Here is a 23,738-nt window from a genome sequence, read left to right as displayed (position 1 = left end):
AACTCATAAGTGTGGTTTAATAATATCAGATGGTATTTTTTACAAATCAGCTTCAAAATAATGTAACTTTTAACATAAAATGCACAGTTACATTTGCCCCTGTCCATATTGACAAAATTAACACATGGGTGGGTCAAAAGTACCATGATAATGTATGATAAATTTACAGGCTTGGTTTATTTAAATCTGACTATGGCCTTGTTAATACGATAACTGCAAACATTTTTTGTAATTTAATTTTTAAAATGGATCATGCCGATTCATCAAATATATATAAAAAAATATCCCAACAATAAAAATTTTAAAATATTTATAATTATTATTATTATGATTGCCAATATGCATTTCTTTTTATGAACACATCTGAGTTCAAACACTGCAAACTCTAATGTGGAAGTGACAAATAAGGTTTGTCTATTAGCAGTGAGACATAAATAACAGTGTTACTTTTGTCTTAACAGGAACTCTTGCCATTTAAACCCGATTTACTTTTAAACTGAAAACAATGCAAACTTAAGGATGTGTTATTGCACTAAACAACTTGTAGATTGATCATTAGTTTGACACATGAAAAGTGAAACACAACCTGTAATACGGAAAAGTACTCCTAAAAATAATTTACTTTCTACATTAAAAACTAAAATTTGGACCTAACCACAGGACACAGTGATGAAATCACATGATATTTGGCACCTCTGTCCAAATATATAATAAATATATAAATATAATATGCTCAGAGCTACATGCAGAATGTGCTGTATAGCCTGGGCACAGTGAAAATAGCTTTGTGACTTTCGTCCCTGCTCTCCCCTAAGTTTTCACTGTCACAATTGCTTGATTGCTATGTTACTATATATTTTTTTTTAAGTTCAAGCACTATTTTTAAGTTTACGATGTTCTAATATTGTGCTTATCTTATATAAACTGCATTGCTAAACTGTTTTTGCAATGGTTTATTTTGATTTTATTTTGAGTTTAATATAAACATATTTTAATCACACTCTTTGTATTTTGTCTAAATGCAAGCGACCATTAGTTACTTAATGTGTCAAGGGTGGATAACGACAACAAACTTATGTGACAACTCTAGAGTGTGTATGTGAAGTTTTAGCAAAAAATACCCCACAAATAATGTTTAATAATCCTTTGAAACTGCACCCTTTTGGACTTTGAACCAAATTGTGTTGTTTTAGTGACTGTCACTTTAAATTGCTCTTTTTAAAAGAGGGTGGAGCTTTAAACGCCAATATTTCAGCATAGTGGTAGATTAAAAAACAAGACTAATGTCCTATACTCATGAGGGAAAGATTGTCACTAATGGGTGGGATTGTACACTCACCGGCCAATTTATTAGGTACACCTGTCCAACTGCACATTAACACAAATTTCTAATCAGCCAATCACATGGCAGCAACTCAATGCATTCAGTCATGTAGACATGGTCAAGACGATCTGCTACAGTTCAAACTCAGCTTAAAAATGGGGAAGAAAGGTGATTAAAGTGACTTTGAATGTGGCATGGTTGTTTGTGCATTTTAGAAATTGTTGATCTGCTGGGATTTTCACGCACAACCATCTCTAGGGTTTACATAGAATGGTGCCAAAAAGAGAAAATATCCAGTAAGTGACAGTTCTGTGGGCGCCTTGATGACGCGGATTTCCCCTCTGTGCAAGAGGAGATTGCCAATCAAAGTGTTTCTGCAGACCATTTTTTACAAAACATGTTCTGGATAAGTTTTATAAAGGAACTAAGCCGAAAAGAAAATTAATGAATAAATGTTCGCCTACCGTGTGGTGTCAGTAACCCCAAATTATCCACAATTTTGCACATTTTCCACATCAGGTGTGTAAAACAAATACTGGATAAGTTGGCGGTTCATTCCGCTGTGGTAACCCCTGATTAATAAAGGGACTAAGCCAAAAAGAAAATGCATGAATGAATGAATCAATGAACAAAAGATAAATCTTGGTAATGTGAACACACCAAACATCATAAATATGACTACCAAGCTTAATTTACACCTTAAAGTTCGACTTGAATGCACTTTACAGCAGAAGAGAGCTACAGGAACAAAAAAAACAACAGAACTTTCCTCACCGCCAGATAACTTAGCCTTAATCGAAACAATTTCAACCTCACGTTTCCACCCATCCAATATCCGTTTATTTTGTGACATGATAACTAAGTGAAAATCTGTCTTTGGATCAATGGACTACCCCGTGTCTGACCGGAGTTCATGCCGCTTTCAGCTAATCTCCAACATAACTGGGCTTTTAATCCAACTCCAAGCGCTGGATTTAGGGCCTAGCCAAATGACCTATTTACTAATGTTGGAACCACAGCAGCAGACAGACCATGGCATATCTCATGAGACAAGGTCTCCAACATGCATAGCGTGGTGACCTCATTTCCATTATAAAGGGCTTTAGCTGTATGAGGTGCAACCGAAGCTTCCACTCAAGCAGAAAGAAACACACGGGACTGGGTGAAATGTAAACAAAGTCAGACATTTTGAAATGTACCGATGGATGTAGTGTGGAGATGAAAACCAATCGATGCTCATATTTGTCGTGGATATTAATTCGAACATAGTATTTAATTTTTGTATATTTTAATGGGTTTATAATCTTAGTAATAAGTAATAGCTTTTTAAATGATTTTCCTTTTCATTTGACGTCACTTACAGTAATACCTCTTGCATTCCCCCACCCCAGTATAATAAAATCCACTTCAATACATTTAATACCATAGAGTCATAGTAAAGTCAATGTTTATATGTAATTAAATTTTAATGTATTTTGCATAAATTAAGGCTATAATACACTGTAAAAAATATTGGTAAATTAGTAGTATTCTGTATTTTGTCTTATTTTCCCCATTTATTTATGCTTTTAAATTGCCTTATGGGACCTTGATCTTTCTTCTAACAACTTTTAACCTTGAAAATTTTGAAAAAAGTTTATAAGAGATATATTGTCTGAGTTAGTGTTGTGCACTCACCAGCCACTTTATTAGGTACACCTGTCTAACTGCTTGTCCAAATTTCTAATCAGCCAATCATAGGTGGCAACTTAATGCAATTAGGCATGTACACATGGTCAAGATGATCTACTACATTTCAAACTGAGCATCAGAATGGGGAAGAAAGGTGATTTAAGGGATTTTGAATGAGGCATGATTGTTGATGCCAAACGGACTGGTCTGAGTATTTCTGAAACTGCTGATCTACTAGAATTTTCATGCATAAACATCTCTAGGGTTTACAGAGAATGTCCGAAAAAGAGAAAGTATTTAGTGAGCGGCACTTCTCTGGGCGCAAATGCCTTGTTGATGCCAGAAGTCAGAGGAGAATGGCCAGACTGGTTCCAGCTGATAGAAAGACAACATCATTTAATAAAAACTACTCGTTAAAACTGAGGTATGCAAAAGAGCATCTCTGAATGCACAACATATCCAACCTTGAGGCGGATGCGCTACAGCAGCAGAACACCACACTGAGTGGCACTCCTGTCAGCTAAGAACAGGAAACTGAGGCTACATTCCACACAGGCTCACCAAATTGGACAATAGACGATTTGGAAAACAGTGTCTGGTCAGATAAGTCTTGATTTCTGCTGCCACATTTGGATGGTAGGGTCAGAATTTGGCATCAACAACATGAAAGCATGGATCTATCCAGCCTTGTATCAACGGTTCAGGCTGGTGGTGGGGGTGTAATGGTGTGGGGAATATTTACGTAGCACACTTTGGGCCCATTAGTACCACTTGAGCCTCGTGTCAACACCACAGCCTACCTAAGTATTGTTGCTGACCATGTCCATCCATTTATGACCACAGTGTACCTATCTTCTGATGGCTACTTCCAGCAGGATAACGCTCCATGTCATAAAGTGCAAATCATCTCAGACTGATTTCTTGAACTCGACAATGAGTTCACAGTACTCAAATGGCCTACACAGTCACCAGAACTCAATCCAATAGAGCACCTTTGAGGTGTGGTGGAACGGGAGATTTGGATTATGGATGCACAGCCGACAAATCTCCAGCAACTGCGAGATGCTGTCATGTCAATACTAACCAAAATCTCTGAGGAATATTTACAGTACTTTATTAAATCTTTGCCATGAAGGATTAAGTCAGTTATGAAGGTAAAAGGGGGTTCAAACCGGTACTAGTAAGGTGTACTTAGGTGTACATTTTCTGTTACTTTACAGACTTCGAGATCATCAAGATTCCAGTATATTATTTCTCATACATGATATTAATTTAAACTACTACAATGTCAAGAATTCATTCATTTTCTTGTCGGCTTAGTCCCTTTATTAAACCGCCAACTTATCCAGCAAGTTTTTACGCAACGGATGGCCTTCCAGCCACAACCCATCTCTAGGAAACATCCTGTTCATTCACCTGTACCGCATGTCTTTGGAGCACCCGGAGGAAACCCACGCGAAGGCAGGGAGACCATGCAATTTCCACACAAAAACGCCAACTGACCCGAGGTTCGAACCAGCGACCCAGCAACCTTCTTGCTGTGAGGTGACAGCACTACCTACTGCGCCACTGCCTCGCCCAATGTCAAGAATCATTCTTAAAAATATCTTCTTTTGTGTTCAACAGAAACTCAAACAAGCCTTTAAAAAGCAGAGAGTGAGTAAACAATGGCAAAATGGCACTTTTTATGATATCTATACCTTTAAAAATAAATTTATCTTGGTAAAACTCGTCTCAAAGGTTCTCAAAGGCTGACTCAGAGGTTAAAAAATATATGCCATCAAGGCATGGTGTTGGGTTTCTTAAACAAATGGGAAAAAAAAAATCATGATTTTAAACAGGTTAAACAGGCTCAAGGTACCTGATACTACTCCTGACAAAGCGATTCCTTATTTTAGTACCTCAGTCTGGCTGAAGTTTGAGTCTAAAAGTTCTCAAGTGTACTAAATGAAGATCAGGGTGGTATTTTTGGGCCCTCACATGGGGGAAAGTCTAAAAACACTGGCTTCCCACTGAGCAGCCTCTTTAAATAGACTGACAGCATGGCCTCTGCGCTTTCAGCTCCACTAATGATGTGTTCTGCCTTGTGGGCGACCATGACCAATAACAAGGTCACTGAGGGCTAGCTTGTACCTTCATCCTGGGGGCTGAATGTGTTCAGTCCTACTTTCTTGTCTGAAAAGCAGCAATTAAAGCTCCTTGAGAAGCTTGATTGGGTGCTATTCAGGGACACAACCACTATGGCACCAATCAAATGTTGTTCCGGAAGGCCAGGGTAAACCTTGGATATTTTGACTGCACTGCCAAAGGGTCGGCAAAGTCCTTAAGAAGCAGGAAACAAAGCCTAGTTTGAAAAGTATTAAAAGAGACAGTTCACTTTAAAATGGCTTTCAGTATGTCACTATTTATCCACCTTGTTTCCAATTACACTGCTAAACATGCCTCACACCTTACCCTACTCTTAAACCTACTCATACCCCACTCCAAGAGCACCAGAAGAGTTCTGCAATATATTATGAACACAGCAAGTACATTGAACTTTTATTTTGATGTAAGCACATAGTAGTTAACGCCAATTACAGTCATAAAAAGTGGGACCGAAATTTAGCAGCATTCAGATTTGAGCTATACCCAGAATTGCTACCGATACCCTCACTCACTATTTACAACATTAGTCCACTAAAAACAGCATACCTCAACAGTCCACGCAAAAGAATGAATCAAAATGAGTATGTGAATTTGAGTGCTGTATTATTTGTGATTTGCTGGATGATAAACCCTTCAAACGATTAGATTGTCAATTTCTCAGTCAGACCTTGTGATCCACAGAATAACATAAGAGAAGAAAAGACAATGACAAATGTGCAGTTTTGGATGAACTACTCTTCTGAGATTTTGAGAAAAATCAAACAACATGCTTTGAACTCTATATTTGTGAACTAACGATGTATTTTGAAACTAGGACCATTTAGACAACTGCTGAGGTAGAGGCTTTAGGCTGAGTTTTATTTATTCAACGGCGTGTTAGGCTTTAGAGACCAGCTAATGGCACCGTGTCTGTACCTCCGCACTATTTTGAGCAGGTTGTGTCTTTCCACCACAACACTACATCATATCACACACTCCATTTAACACAGACTTTTATGAGTCTTATGTAGGTCAAAGCAAATGAGCACGAATTTAAAGACTTCCGTAAAAGATCTCGCACCACCTCTCATAGCCTCATTTCTACAGCTTCTCGAGGTCTACAAAATTACACCTTGTTTCCTATCCTTCCAGTAAACATTGTACAGTAATCAGCACTAATTGCAATCAGCGCTAAATATAATCAACATCTAATAACAAATGTCTGGATTAGAGAATTGCCGTTAATGCACTTCAAATATGCAAGTGCAATCTGGGCATTTTAGTTGATTCACTTTATTTTCCATTTCACCTTGTGAACCTTCAGCTATCACTTCCGTTGAATGTTATCAGTGCATTCCGACATCCTGCTGATAAGACATAAATACAATAACAATAAAACTGTAAATTCCAATCGTGCTTATTGCGCTGACTGATGATTTCAATGTTTTATAATTTATATAAAATTGTTTGATAATTGATAATGGACACATTATAATATTATAGTAAAAAACTGCATTATTAGAGAGCATTAAAATATATATAGATGTCAAATATTTAATATACAGACTACCTATGAAATAAACTATACATTTTTGTCCCATTTCGACCATTTGTGACATTTTGAGAGAAAATTGGCCAAATGCTTCCTTTTATATAGTAAACAAATTTAAATACTTTGCTTAAAATTTCTATAATAATATATTTTTCTACATATTTTTGCGAATTGTGCAAACTTAAAAATAATTGCTTTAGGCATTTGATGACACACAAGACTCAGATGGAGGGCAAGAAGTGATTCTTCTACATAGGATTTGCTCTCAGAACATCAAAATGTTTAACCTAAAATGTAGTAATAAAAATATAAGTACTGTGTTTCAGTCAAAGAAAAGAATCACTCAAAGGTGAAAATAGGGGGGCTAATAATTTTGACTTCTACTGTATATATGTATATATATATATATATATATATATATATATATATATATATATATATATATATATATATATATATATATATATATATATATATATATATATATATGTATAAAATAGGTGGGCAAGACAATATTTTTAAAATCTAGATTAATCTAGAAAAAAAATGGCTTATTTGAATTCTGCCGAAGGCATTCAGGGTTTGTGTGCTACCCAAATCTTTGAGAATGGGTTTTTCAAGCCAGGTGGCACATTAGACTAGGGGCTCATCTCCTGATTTCATTATGGAAACACAAACTGCTTAAGAAACTGTTCTACTATAATAATTGGTGATAAAAAAAAAGTTCAATAAGATGTTCATGTGTTTACTAACTGGTTATTTAGTTCAACATAAATTTTGAACTGTAGGCCTCAAAACAGCGATTTTTGATCACCTTAATCTGACTAAAGACTAAACAGAAATGGAATAAGGACATGTGGAGTATGCATATATTAGTGGCATTATTGAAGTAAATACCACGATCAGTAAACACCGTCATGTAGGATTTTTCGCCATATTTTCCAACAAAATCCCCACACAAAGCTGTCCGTAAAGGAGCGCGCGCACACACACGCACGCACGCACACACGCACACGCACGCACACTCACACGCAAACACACACGCAAACACACACGCAAACACACACGCAAACACACACGCAAACACACACACACACAAACACACACACACACACAAACACAAACACACACAAACAAACACACACACACACACACACACAAACAAACACACACACACACAGTGAAACGCTGAAGTTTTTCTTTCCATTTTGGCGTGCATTACTAAATTCCATAACACCCTCACCAGTCTTTACTCCTTATTTGTGTCTAATAACCCAGTTTGTCACAGGGGCATGAATGAAATGTTCATGAGTTAAAGTGTAACTGTCGACCTGCAGTTAAAGTCAGGCATCCTGCTGATTTGATTCAGAAGGGCACTTTTTTATCAGACGACTCACCAGTCAGGTATACATCCACGCAAAAATATCAAACATCATCATAGCTTGCGTAGAATAAACCCAGCTCCCAACCCAACTTTGAGAACAGATTAACGGCGATATGTTTATCGCGCAATAAGAGTCTCACGTTAATGCAGCACGTTAATGCCGATAACGGCCCACCACTAAATATATATTACTGTATATTTGTGTGTTTTATAAAAAGTGCTCGCCCAATATGACACCAAATTACAGATTTTCCACATGAGAAAGAACAGTTTTTAGAAGCATTAGATTAATACGAGTTCAGCAAATGTGCTGATAGAATAATCCTGCAAATACCAGCTCGACTATTAAAGGAGTGGTTTGGATTACCCAAAATGTGATGGTTTATAATCTGACCTGAGAGAGGACAAACGCTAATGGACATGATCAGTGATGGTTATCTTCTACGTGATGGAAAAAAAAAAAAGTCAACATTTTGACCTTTAGTGCCCTTTTCCCAGAGTGCCATATGTCTATTTCTGTCCTGATGTCCTCTGAGGTTATTGACTGGATGATGGTCAATATAGAGACCAGCTCTGTACAGCAAAAATCAACACACTGTCACTTAGTTTTACAGAACGATAATGCAGTTTAAAGTGTAGATAAAACCTTTACTGTGGGTAAACACTTAATTAAAATAGAAGTAGAGGTGGAAATTTCAGATATACACGTTAAATAACCTTCTTTGGTCAACGTTGATATTATTTTAATCTGATCTTGCACAGGGAGAGAATCACTGTGAATAGTTTAGGGAGAGATAAGTAACAAATGCTTAATGGAAATCCCAAGATATCCATATATTGTGAACATTTGAAATAACGGAGTAATATAAACATTTTATCTGATAAGAAATTACAAAAAAAACTACAATGGAAATACATTTGCTGAATGAATTCCAGCATGCGCATTAAAAAAAAAAAAGCGATATCACTTTGTCTAACACAGGGGTCGGCAACCCAAAATGTTGAAAGAGCCATATTGGACCAAAAAAAACAAAAACAAATATGTCTGGAGCCGCAAAAAATTAAAAGCTTTATATAAGCCTTATAATGATGGCAACACATGCTGTATGTATTTATATTAGCTATATTAGCCTACTATAAAAATGACTTTGTTGGCTACGAATAGATACTGAGCCTTCATGATTAAATGTTCATTTCCCTGCAGTGCATCCTATAGAGAATGACGCGCTATGTGACTACTCTGTTGTACGATGCCGTCTCAAGTTTAACTTAATTACAGTATATTAATGAATTATGTTTAATGTTCAAGTTTAACTTAATTACAATATTAATGAATTGTTTAATGATCAAGTTTAACTTCATTACAATATTAATGCATTATGTTTAATTATCAAGTTTAACTTCATTAAAATATTAATGAAATATGTTTAATGACCAAGTTTAACTTCATTACAATATTAATGAATTATGTTTAATGTTCAAGTTTAACTTCATTACAATATTAATGAATTATGTTTAATGTTCAAGTTTAACTTCATTACAATATTAATGAATTATGTTTAATGTTCAAGTTTAACTTCATTACAATATTAATGAATTATGTTTAATGTTCAAGTTTAACTTCATTACAATATTAATGAATTATGTTTAATGATCAAGTTTAACTTCATTACAATATTATTGCATTATGTTTTGCTTTGATGAAATTAAAGAAATGCAATAAAGAAATCAGATTTTTTAATGTTTTTTTTTATTTTGAGGATTCAAAAAAACAACATCAAAATGAATGTGCACAACGTGCCCCTTATCTGGGCAACTAACAGTGCAATAAAACGCAGCCTGCCATTTCCATTTCAAGATCAGCTCGAGTCATTCCTGGGAATGTGCTCAACAAGGGAGGGTGCTCGCTGCAGAGCCATCTGAGGAGAGGTGAGCTCCAGAGAGGGGGAGCATGAGCTGTCGCTCCTCCTCCTGTAAGCTGTTTTAATGCGTACTCCAACCCCACCCCTAACCCTACCCCCAGTGACATCACTCGTAGAAGAAGTGCAAAAAAGGTGGAGCTCAAGCTTAAGCTCCCCCTCTCTGGAGCTCACCTCTCCTCAAATGGCTCTGCAGCGAGCACCACTTGGAACAAGGAAGGGTCAATCTCCAAGGGTGTGTGTCAAGGAAAGACAGTCTTGTTTTTTTCCTTCTTTGCAGTTTGCATATCAACGATCGCACCTTGTAAATAATCACCGTTGAATTAGTGATCGGGATGGGCTTCTTTGAATTCTCTCAGGGAGGGAAAATGAGAAAGCGTGCCCTGCTGTACATCTTTGGCAAAGACAGCTTGCGCTCCATGGCGCATCACACAGCCGCCGGTTTGATTACAACAGCTACCTGCCTGGCATCCCGCCCTGCTGATAGAAACGTGTGTCGCAGGCTATGACGCAAATCTTCGTTGACAGAAATGTTGAAATTAAATATTCTACACACTTTTACAGCATTGGAAAACGTTAAGATTGTTTGTCCTCCTATAGAAACCATATTAAAACAAAAATATATTTACCTCCCTCATCGTTTTCCATTTTCAAACATTTTTTGAAAAAGTTCCAGGGAGCCACTAGGGCAGCGCTAAAGAGCCGCATGCGGCTCTAGAGCCGCGGGTTGCCGACCCCTGGTCTAACAGAACATTATTAATGGACAAACCATCAGATCGACCATGTTGCATAACATCAGAACTGCTGTTTTGGTCTTTCTAAAATCCCATAGATAAAGTTCATCATCAAAAGTGGATTAGTAATATAACCTTGCAGAAATTAAATGCTGCTTTATTCACAAATGTTTTATGTGATTTTCCAGTTTTGTGCATAAATCGAATTTGCATATTTTAATGAAACATAGGTAATGTCAGTCAAGTAAAAAATAGCACTGTAAAAATATAGCAACAATGTTTAAATCGAGAGAAAATTGCCATTGTTTCAAGTTTTAAATCACCTATGATTGGCTTCAAATTCAGTTTTGCCATCTCAAAAACTATGAAAAAACTTTGAAGCAATAAAAAGACATACAGTTGTAGTGGCAAGCAATCAACTAACTATAAAAAGAGGAAAAGCTACAGCTAAATTACAGTGTTAAAGTGAGTTTTCACCCAAAAATGTTTCCAAACACCATTGTTAGCCGAACATACAAACATAGTTCATTGATTTCGTTTTTCCCGAATCTGTCGTTCCAACGAACATTCGCAAACTGCGTTGCAAGCGTGTACATTAATTGTTTGGCCATATATCTAATTTATGGGCAGAATGCAATATGGAGTATTCTGTATAATGTTTGTACAATAAATACAGAGCCTATTTAAGTCATTTATGAACAGTTTCCACCGCGTAGTACATTCCGGTATGAGGCGGGTCGTTATGAGTAACCTTTATCAGGTTTGCGTTTCCACTGCCAAAAGGGTGCCAATGGTACCCAGAAAGTCATTCTAGCTAGAGGAAATGTCTACAGTAAAGCTGAAGTGCTTTATGTGATTTTCCATATCACATATCACATAAGCACTTCTCACAAAACAGATGCTTTATACACATTAATACTTGTGTATAAATGTTATACACACACACACACACACACACACACACACACACACACACACACACACACATATATATATATATATATATATATATATACATATATATATACACACATATATATATATATATATATATATATATATATATATATATATATATATATATATATATATATATATATATATATATATATATAAAAAATATCTTCTTTTGTGTTCAACAGAAGAAAGAAACTCCTAAAGATATGGAACCACACGAAAGAGAGAGAGAGAGAGTAAACTGTGAGGTAATTATCATTCTTAGGTAAACTATCTCTCTAAAGTTTGCCCAAATTATTTATTAACTAGACATTGTTAAGTAGATTAAAAATAATCTAAAAATACCAGTTCAGAAATCTGGAACAGCAAACGAGACCTACAGACCTAGTTTTACAGAAAGGAATAGTTCAACCACAAAAAGAGGTCCTTGAGGAAATAAATATATAAAATATATAAAAATTAATACATAGGCAATATCCAGCAACATTATTTACAACATTACATCCACAGCCTCAGTTCCGGGCGCATTCACAATCACAACAGCTTGCTAATGCATATTAACATAATTGCAGACGTAAACTCACATATGAGCTGACACTGCTGCTTTACAAAATGGTTCTCATAATGAGCAAGTACCATTTTGATAAACAGCTCAACATGTGCCTTTCCTCACAGTTATAAACAAACAGTGTCTCCTGTGCATATATTATGTGACAGGAAGCTTAAACTCTATATTGAATTTAGAATTATTGGAGTTAAGTTTCTGAAACAAGGTTCTGAAAAAGTCAGGGTCCAAAGCAAAATATAGAAATTATTTGTGTATATTTACAAAATATCTTCCTCTGTGCTCCATAGAAGAAAGTCAAACAGGTGTTATATATGCAACAGTATACATTTTTGAGCTGATCTATTCCTTTACACACATTATAATCATTGACATACAATATAGCCTACTAACCTATAACACAGTTATTGTAGGTAAATCAAGGTCAAGCCGTTGAAACCTTGACCTAGTAGTATAAAACTCTGCAAACACAACACAAATCCCCCTTCCTTTGTCAATGATTAGATGTCTAATGCATTTACACACACCCATAACAAACCAAAACAGTCTGTTAAATCCTTAAGGAATCACTTTGTTGGAACCTGGATTCAAAATCTGCTGTGTGTGTTTTAACGACGCTGGGTCTGACTGAGCACATTCATTGTTCTAGACTTTATTTATTTATCTGAATTCCTTACAAAATGTGTTCACAAGCAAACAATAGCAGCGAAAATGAAAGGAGCGATAAGCTTTATTTTGAAGTGTGTCTAAATTAAATAAGCTGCAGAGAAAATCAGAATCCTGTGTGAGCCATATGCAAAAAAACTGTGAGGGGAAACGCAGATGCCGCCCCCCTCTTATTCCTCTGATAGGCTGAAATGGTGTCTGGTGATATTTTCTCATTCTGCAAGCTCAAAAGCAGAATTGACCTCATGTATCTCCACGCCTTTAAAAAAACAGCACCCTGCTGTACAAACACAAGCATGAAAACTAACTTAAGAAACTCAAGAGGGGGGGTTGCTGTCCTTACGTTTGTTGAACTGGTTTGCTATTAATGAATGCTGGTATTATTACAAGTAATGTCACCCTGAACTCAACTAAATGTCACTGCAACGGTTGGAGACTAAGAGCATGTGTTGGACTGGATTGTAACAAAACAAAACTGTGTAACTGCTAGTACAGTTTGTTTAAATAAGTGTGAATGCTGCCAGTTAAACCCAAATAAGTGCAAGATGTCTGAAAATGACAGTTTGTCTATCTGAATCACTTGTAGTGATTTGAAAATTTGGGGGCGGTTCATTTTGTTGTGGCGACCCCTAATTAATAAATGGACTAAGCCGAAAGGAAAATGAATGAATGAATGAATGAATGAATGAATGAATGAATGAATGAGTATCTGAGTTGTCCCAGCAAACATTGATTCTTAAAAAAATGCTCCACTTTTTTTGAAGAAGACTGTCGAGTTTGAACATATGTTAATCCATTCAGCCAGGGGCGGACTTAACCAATAAGCAAAGCAGCCTCTTAGGGCCCAGAGGAATTAGGGGGCCAAACAAATGCCAAGAAGCCTTCATTAATCATATAGCTCTTTTATTTATTTTCTATTATATGTTGCAAAATCTGTCTATAACCATCAGGACTTTAAAACCTAGGGCACCCACAAATAGTGGAATATTTCTTTCGTATTGCACATGCAAATATTAAAATCTAATCACAAATATGCCTAATTAACTGTACATATGGTTAGTTAGTGAAGTTATATTTGTGTATATTTGTGAGCTTATTGTGCTTAATTTTACATTATTATAAAGGTTCCACTTAAATATATATCTTTAAATGCATTTTTTCACCAAAAAATAAAAATAAAAATAACAATAAGTAAAAAAAATCTACAAAGGAAAGAAATATCTATAGAGAAAGAGAGTTTTAATGCTAGGGCCCCATACCTGGAATTGCTTAGAGTCCCCAAATTACTAAGTCCGCCCCCGCATTCAGCTGATCTTCAGGTCTGCCAGAAGCACTTTTAGCTTAGCTTAGCATAAATTGTTGAATTGGATTCGACCAATAGCATCTTGCTCAAAAAAATATAAAAATTGTTTCAATAATTTTCCTTAAAGCTTGACTCTTGTGTAGTTACATTGAATATTAAAACATTGTTGACATATCATTGTTGAACACACCTATTCTGATATTTTGAATTTATAATTTAAAAAGAAATCAGTAGTTTGCAGAACAAAACAAAAAATTATGTTGTAGATAGCAATAGTATAATGTATAAATAACTTGTTACATATATACATATATATCCCACATCCAGGAGAGTTACGGTGTAAAGAATCCCCAAAGTGAAATTGAACATCTCACATAGCCTGCACTGTCACCAGACATAAATTTTATTGAGCCAATTTGGGGTGTTTTGGAGGAGCGAGTCAGGAAATGTGATGCAGCTCCTCATTTTACCGATACCCCTCCTCACACACAAAGATATTGTGTGTGCATTTTTTTAAAAAAAAAATGGCGGCCTTATGCCAACGCACGCCTCCCACCAGTGCCGATATACAGCCATATCGCACTGCTACTCGTGAGATATTGCTTATATATATAAAAACGTACTTTTTGGGCCGAGCTGATTATCTTCTTATGATCTGATCGGCCCATAAAACAATTAGCAGACTCTCATGTCTTTCTGCCTCAGTGATTGACGGTGCTGTGAGCTGTCTGTCACGCTCTGAAGGTGAGATGTTTGCAGCCCTGTGACATAATCTGCAGCCCATTGGTTCTTTTCTTTATTGACATTGGGCTGACCCAATCACAAACTTCCATGTTGGGCTCTGTGTAACAATGGTGTGTATTCGTCAAAATAGCCAGGAGTCCCGCCACTAATATATATATATATATATATATATATATATATATATATATATATATATATATATATATATATATATATATATATATATATATATATATATATATATAAATAAATATATAAAATATTGAAACAAATTGAAATTATGGTTTGTGGGAAAACATTTGACAGCTCTCTGTACATCAGGTACCATGGGACATCACTATACTCATACCCTACCAACCACACACACATACACAAAAGCCCAGCAGAGGTGTGCCATGTTTGTTTACACTTTACACTGGTTGCCAAGGTAAACATAAGCAGGGAGGGCTGGTGTGCATCAGCACCTCTGGCACATGGGTATGTGAAATCCAACCCTCGCCCCCCAGCATGTGCTTAATGCCACACGAGTTCACCATATGGTGCACTGTAACAGTCAATGAGAAAACTCAAATTTGAAGCATTCTTTTCAGGCTTTAAAAATATCGCCTGACAGATTAAACTGTAATGGTTTCAGATGAAAAAGCAAACATCCTTTAATAAAATAATACATTTATAATATTTTAGAAATAACAATTGCCAATATTTACTCACATTCAAACCTATTTCTGTGGGGTTCCACAGATAAAAAAAAATTAAAAAAACCAGTGCATCAAATAATGACATGACTCAAGTTTAAAGTGATAAGATTATGAATAAATACATTTTCGGTTAAATAATTTATTTATTTGATGGTCTTCATTTGATTACTTGACACTGTAACTATTTGGGATCTTGAGAAACTCTTTGAAACTTAAAAGAACCATGCCAGCATTTCTTCCTCACAATTCACCTCTTGTATGCTTATATTTCCTTTCCTTCCTTAGGTGTCTCCTGACATGAGGAGAAGGGAACAGACTTATTTACCCTTCATGAAACACAGTCAGGCGTTAAGTACAGACTTGATCTGTGTGTTTATGTACCTTAGAATATCTAGTGGGGCCAATTACAGCTCAGGACAGCCCAATCTCCTAGGAACCGTTCTTCACCACAGCACAAAGATCTCCATTTCCAGATGGCATAACATGAAGGGAACACAGTGATCCATTTAGTTCCTTCGAATCTGTGACCAATTTTGGATCATCCTCATGCTCAATTTCACTTCCTAAATTAGACTCAAGTCATGGAAATCCTTACGGCTAGCTTGTATAGGCAGAAGCAGAGACTAAAACAGCAATCTAGTCCTTGATTAAAGAGTTTTAGCTTTTTACTTGTGTAAAAAAAAAATACAACCCCAAAACCGAAAAAAAGTTAAGACAGTATAGAAACCGCAAATAAAAAAAAAAAATGAAAGTAGTGAATTCCAAAGTTACTTTGACTTGTATTTTTTCATAATTATAATAAAATTTTTCTAAAAAAAAAAAAAAAATGTCATGATGTCAAAATATTTCTGTGCTTCTGTGATGGCACCATTAATGCAGAAAAGTACATAAACCACATGCAAAACCACGTTATACACACATTACAAAGTCCCAGCTGTGAAGGAAGAGGATTCTGGTACTTGACTGGCCTGCCTGCAGTCCTGACCTGTCTCCAATATATAATCTGTGGTGCATTTTGATTTGGCTGTATGTTTTGGACATAAACGCTAACTGTTAACATAAAACGCTGAGGTGTAACACTCACTGAGTGACTAATTTTGTACCATAATGTGTGCTAACCGTTAATCTAAAACGTTATAACTATGTAACCCCGCCGGTCCTATGCCACCCAACCCACTCCGAGCTGGTAATGAACCGGCGACCTTCCGCATGGGAGTCGGGTGCTCTACTACGGAGGCAAAAGACCATGGCCTCCAGCATCTGTCGCTAGAGCACCTTTAGAGGTCGGAGGAGTGAGGTTTACCTGCACAGCACCTACTAGCTGACCTCCTTTACACTCACCGCCCCAAACCTCACTCCAATTTGGGACACGGCACCAATGAAACCTTACCGGTTCTTTGCCACAGCACTTACTAGCTGGCCCCTGTTACTTATACAATACATGTTTGTATTCAACTTAAACAATTAAATTCTAGTCATGGAAATCTTTGTGAATAGGTTGTGTTAAAAGAAAATTTGCTTCTAGCACAAAACACTAGGACAAGTTTGTTTTGTTTGTGTTTATAAAATAATAAACTACCAAATGATTAGCATACTCCAAAAAATAAACAAAAACATATACTTAGTCAGTCTAATTTAGTCATTTCAGCTTCAAGACATTATAGGGGCATCACTGTGGTGCAGTGGGTAGCACGGTCGCCTCAATTGTCTGTAGTGTATGTCTGTGAATGAGAGTGTATGTGTGTTTCCCAGTGATGAGTTGCAGCTGGACACATCCGCTGCATAAAACATATGCTGGATAAGTTGGCGGTTTATTCCACTGTGGCAACATCTGATTAATAAAGGAACTAAGTCAAAAAAAAAAAATGAATGAATGAATTAATGAATGAATGAATGTGTCGACTAGATGAATACAAATAGAACCATAAAACATTGCGGATGAAATGTTGACAAAAAATGTTATGCACATTACTTTAATGGACTAGTGGTTAATCTCATACTCTCATTGGCAGCATGAGATTAAATTAATCTTTTTTTTTCTATTATTTTTGTTCTATTTTTGCTACATTTAAAATGCCCCATATTTCTTCCCCCTCTTTGCTGTGTCATTCTATAACAAGCCCCCCAAATGAATGTGTAACACACTCTTTTAACAGTAACTCTGCAGCCTCAGAGGAGGAAAAGTAGGGCAGGATGCCTTCCAGCGCTCCAAACATTGCACGTCAAAACTAGGAGAACATGACCAGCAGCCTGGATCATCTGATATATATAATCTAAAAGTTTCCACTGTAAATTACAGACTGGGTCAATCATTGCTTTCTAAATCAGGTAAAACGGATGAAGTTACCATAAAATCCTGGCATTAAATCCTTCAGCCAGATCAGTAAAATCTATTCACAACCTTCTGCTACATATTTAAGAAAGCACTATATGACTGCAAGTATGATTACAAAAGTTTGGGAACCCCTTACAGACTGAAAATGCAAATAATCTATTTTTTAAAAAATTTGAAATATAATATTTATTTTATATACCCAAGTATGATATTTTACATAAGTATGTTTGTATGGTCCACAAGACAAAAATATCTTAAATTGTTAAAATAACCCCTGCAATTAGTTGTGAACCCTTGGTTTTTTTTGTTTTTTTTTTTTTGGGGGGGGGGGGGTGGGGGGGGGGTTTCGACGATCTACAATTTTTATTTATTTTTTTTGCATTGCTATGGTTGTTTAAGAATCCCTTGTTTAATATGAACAGTTGAAGTACCTGCTGTACTTCAAAGAAATGCTTCTTGACCTGCAGATTCTTTAGTTTTCTAGGATATTTCACATTTTCTCTCCCTTTCCAGCAGTGGCTGTAAGATTTGAGACTCAACTTTTCACACCAAGGTCAACTGATGGACTGAAAGTCAACTGAGGAACTGAAAGCCAACAATTAAAAAAAGGTTTAAACACTCACCTATGCCCCAGAAGGAAACATGCTGCATTAAAAGCCAGGGGGTGAAAACTTTTGAACGGGATGAAGATGTCCAAATATTTCTATTTTTGTTGACATACAATTTTTTACATTTAGTTCTGCCCTTCAGAAGCAACATAAGTTACTTATGCTTGTTTGAGCACAAATTGAATCTAATTTACTTCAATTTTCAGACTCCAAAAGTCACCTGCCTGACTCTTTGTGCTTCGTGCTTCCTTCTGGTTTCAAATTGTCTCTCAATTACATTCATTGTGAATAGATGGAACTCAAAATCATACATAATTACTTTTTCAGGGGGTTATTTTAATAATTTCGACTATTTTTCTGTCATGTGGATTATATGTGAACATATTTTATGTAAAATATCTTACTCATGTCGGTAAAACATACAAAATAACAAGCATTCTGTTTTATCTCTCATTTTTTAAATGTTTTAATTTACTTATAATAATTAACATATAAACCAATTCTGAAAGGGGTTTCCAAACCTTTGCATAACACTATATATATGAGCTAATATATACTCTACCTGACATATGTCTTGTTGCCTATCCATGTTTTAGCAACAACAAATAATAACTTGACTTCTAGTTCATCATTTGGTATCAGAAATGGATGATATGAAAGGCAAAGGCCTCTAGATTATCTAGAATGGCAATGAAAGTGTTCTTGCAGGAGTTTATCAAGGTTCTTTGGATTCATCTTCAATGCTTCCTCCATCTTACCCCAGACATGCTAAATAATGTTCATCTCTGGTGATTGGGCTGTTGATGTTCCCATCCACTCTGAAGATCTCTCAAACCTGGTTTATCGGCTTCAAGTGACCGGCGTGCAACGCGCTTAGCTGTGCATTTATACTTCTGCGCGCTGTCTCTGTTGGTCTGCATTAACACTTCCGAAACACTAGTTGGCAGATAGGTGTAAATGTTCCTCTGTGTCGAGTTTCTTCGCTGCTGTTTTGCTTTTCCTGAACACTTCCTAAATGTACAAGTGGCGCAAACTCGCTCATTTTGAGGCAGGAACCGGCGGGCGTGCAACAACTTTAACAATTAGGTAAACACAAAACAAAACTTTCCATTCGGAGCCCCTTCACGGGACTCCACGCTTGTAAACAATTGCTACATTGGGCTCGCACCATTCGCGCAGAACTCTGTCCCGCCCAGACTCGTCAGCGCTACCAAGCCGATCAATCACAGAGCTTGCTCTACGCGTTGTTGCGACGTGTAGTTAAATTTTTTAAGAGGTGCACGTCAGCGACGCTGATGGCCACGGCGAAGGCCTATGCGTCAATCCCGTAGCATACGCGTGCGTTTGACGCAGAAGTATAAATCAGCCTTTACATGGCCCCATACTGAATCTATCCCCAAACCATGATTTTTCCTTCACCAAACTGGACTGATTTCTGTAAGTTACTATGTGGGTTCATGGATGTTCAACAGATGATTCATATGATTGGATGTTCAACAGATGATTCAGAAAAATCGACCTTCTGGCATTTTTTCAAATGATCAACTAGAAGTCAAGTTATTATTTGTTGCTCTTACATCTAAGATCGATGACAAGACTTACGTCAGGTAGTGTATGAGCATTATAACTCTAAAAATAAAAGTTGGAAAACAACATGATCTACCATGTTAAATGTACAAAGGATCAAGGTTTCCTGGTTAGCATTATTGCTTAGAACATTCTACACAGTTAGGCCCAAGTGTATAATTGTCAAGTGACTACATTTCTGTGGTTTCCTAGGTTGACAATTGGCAATTTTGTCCCTTTGGGGCTTAAAAAATGTCATTTATAACATGGATTGCAACAGAAGAAAAACTTGTTTGGTTGTGTGTACACATACACTTAGCACCGTGAACATTCAATTATAAAGCAGATACAGCATGACTGATACAAATATTTCTGAAAAAAATATACATAGAAGCATGCAAATATTAACCTACCACCTCAGACAGATAAAAAAGTGGTCTTTTTATGTAATACTAATATTGAACTGTACTAATTTTTCTAGCTGTGGCATCTTTATAGATTTAGTAAGAAGAAAATGAAAGCAAAGGCAGAAAACTGATTGAATTCTAAGGGTAGGAGAAGTCATGTTCACATCTACCTTACTTAGAGTAAAGTAACCTAAGGCTTTTATTTGGAAACATCAGTGATGCAATATTACTGCACATTTAACATGGATCTAAATCTTAACAGGTTGTCTCTTGTGATCATGTTGGATACTGTATATATCTGTATATAGCTTAAGTAACCTGAGTATAAGTGAACTTTTAGTGACCTGTAAATATTGGAGCGCTGATATACTGTGTAAACAATTTATATAAGTCACTGATATATTTAAACAAAAAACATTCTCCGTCATTCATTTCCAAGCAATACCCTTGTATTTGTCAGACATGCATTTGGCAGACATATTAGGTCTTAACATAATGGATTAGGTGTAAAGGTATTACCCAGGATGCTTTTAATGAATTGTGGCTGGCAGTTCCAAACAACCATTTCACAGACCTTCAGACACTGCAAGAAACACCAGAACAAAGAAATGAAGGATTCTATTGTGCTCCAGTATCAACATATCCTATTAAACATGCTGGAACATGAGGTTAGCCTTTAGCTTTAGCATCCTTCAAAGCAAAATAGAACCAAATACTGCAGTGTTTGTTATAAAGTATTTAGTACTTGCATTATTATTGTCATTATTAGGATCATGATTATTATTATTACACACTTTTTTTTTACATTCAAGACGATTATTCAACTAACAATTGATTTGAAAGTGCTCCATTACAATATTTAATCTCTTAATTTTGTTTTAGAAGTGTTTGACGACATGGTTTAAAATCTATTTATGTTCAAAAAAACAAATTTTCTACTAATGTGCATTTCAGCATACCTTTCTTAACTAAAGTGTCTAAACAGTTCTTTAATGGAATTATTGTGCAACATAAAAAAATAATTTTCGGGGGCACGTATTTAAAATATAAATAATGATCATATAAATGGTTTGTCATAATGTTATAAACATATGGAGAATGGGAATGTGCATCATGGTGAGATTGTGTATGAATACATTTTAAAATGTATAATAAAATAGTCTGTGTTCTTTGAAAGTGTACTTGCATTATTATGCTATAATATCGTGATATTGGCATTGTTAAAAAAACAATGTTTTTTAAATCATAATAATTTACATTATTGCAATCAATTGCTGTGTTATATATTGCACAAGAATTGATATCATGACAGACCTACTTAAAGGTCTGGGCTGCATTCAAACATAGCTTAATGTTTTCTAAATGGAAACGGGGTGCATTGAACACCCTGTTCTAATAACCATAGAGTTGCAACTACAGTGTTTCCACTAGACCATTTCAATGTAAATAGTTCATGAAAAGTTCCTGCTTGCAATCAAACTATTTCATAACTGTGACTAGAGGAATGCTATCATCACAGTATTTATCACTAATTTTGTACTCTTGAAAGCTTTATAAATTAAAAACGTAAAACAGGAAATAGGTTGGCACTATTGTTTTTGTTTACATCTCACAATATTGTCTATATTATGAACCAGCCCACCTTGAAAGAAAAGTTATTTTATTTAAATTTTATTTTCTTCATATAGTGCCAGATCACAACAGAATCCATTTAAAGTTCGTTCCTACAGACAGGTCTATACTTTGTTTTAACAAATGCTTATTCAAACTGGACACATGCTAATAACATGCTAAATGGTACTGGAAACATTTTACAAGATGTTAATCCATGCTGGAAATATGCTAGAAACATGTTAATGTGTACAGGAAACATGCAAGCAACATGCTACGTTAGCAACATGCTAATCTATGCTAAAAACATGCTAATCCGTACCAGAAATCAATCAATCAATCAAATCAATCAAGTGTGTCTGTCTGTTTCAAACTAAATCAACCAACAGACTTTTTGTTTTTAAAATGTATTGTCTTGTCCATATTTTCAGTTTACATTTCAGTTTAGCTGCACAGTGGCGCTGTAGATAGCACGTTCGCCTCACAGCAAGAAGGTCACTGGTTCGAGCCTCGGCTGGCTCAGTTGGCATTTCTGTTCTCCCCGTGTTTGCGTGGGTTTCCTCCGTGTTCACCGGTTTCCCCCACAAGCACAAAACATGTGGTACAGGTGAACTGGGTAGGCTAAATTGTCCGTAGTGTATGTGTGAATGAATGTGTATGGATGTTTTCCATTGAAGGGTTGCAGCTGCAAGGGCATCCACTGCGTAAAACATATGCTGGGTAAGTTGGTGGTTCATTCCGCTCTTTCTTAGTGTCTGGACTGTGTAAGTCCGCTGTAATATGTGTCATAAAATATGTCGCGTAACTGGATGGAAATAAGCTGAGCCGAGCAAAAGTAAATATATCCTGCTTTTTCCTGGGTTTACACCATTTTTGCATAAAATTACATAAAAAATAAATGCAAACACATGAATGGAGGTTAATCTCCCCAGGGCACAAATGTGCATTGTATCGATTCCAAAACTTCTAACATGCCTCAGATGCAGTTTATGGCATCATAAGCAGCCTTCTGAGTGGCATGTTCAAATAGCCATTAAACAACAATAATGACTTAGTATTTATTTTCAAACATTTGTTTCATGTTAATCTGGACTTAACATGACAAATGTTCTTTAATTTCTGTACTATTTTAGGCTACTAGAAACATCCAACTTTTAAATGGTCCATCTGATATAAAGTGAGAATGCAGAACAAAATGCAGCTCTGATTTTTCACACAGACATTCGGTGAACAAATGCAAAGGATTTATATTTCCATAACAATATATAAGAATGGATATAAATATAATGTATTGCTCTAAATCTTCCAATAATGACAAATGTCAGAATTATTGCTGCAAATTAAAAAAAAAAGATATAATGTCTGTCATTTTATTGTAAATAATTGACGACGGTCTGAGCTTGAACATGCCCCTGGTCCCTCCAGAGCTTACTCGGCTCTTATTGGTCAGATGGTCCTGTGTCTTAATTGGCCTACCACTTACAGTCCATGACAGAAAAAATAAGTCTTTCTCATGAATTAGCTTTTTCGTTCAGAAAACAGCACTTTCACGACAAGCCAACCACAC

At 36.0% G+C, this 23,738-nt stretch overlaps 1 protein-coding gene across 2 annotated transcripts in view; it reads right to left on the bottom strand.

Moving 5' to 3' along the window:
* Nucleotides 1-23,738, bottom strand: part of osbpl5 (oxysterol binding protein-like 5) — a 95,848-nt gene that overhangs the window by 62,784 nt on the left and 9,326 nt on the right. Inside the window, exon 2 of one of the 2 annotated variants that reach the window (XM_068217533.2) lies at nucleotides 21,080-21,143. The exons of the other annotated variant lie outside the window; for it this stretch is intronic. The gene's annotated coding sequence lies outside the window, so the exon portion shown is untranslated. The remainder of the gene's footprint in view (nucleotides 1-21,079; nucleotides 21,144-23,738) is intronic. 2 annotated transcript variants of the gene reach the window in all.

Source organism: Danio rerio, chromosome 25 (assembly GCF_049306965.1).
Source record: "Danio rerio strain Tuebingen ecotype United States chromosome 25, GRCz12tu, whole genome shotgun sequence".
Taxonomy (NCBI): Eukaryota; Metazoa; Chordata; class Actinopteri; order Cypriniformes; family Danionidae; genus Danio; species Danio rerio.
Note: the sequence above shows the minus strand (reverse complement) of the source record. Positions and strands in the feature narration are given on the sequence as shown.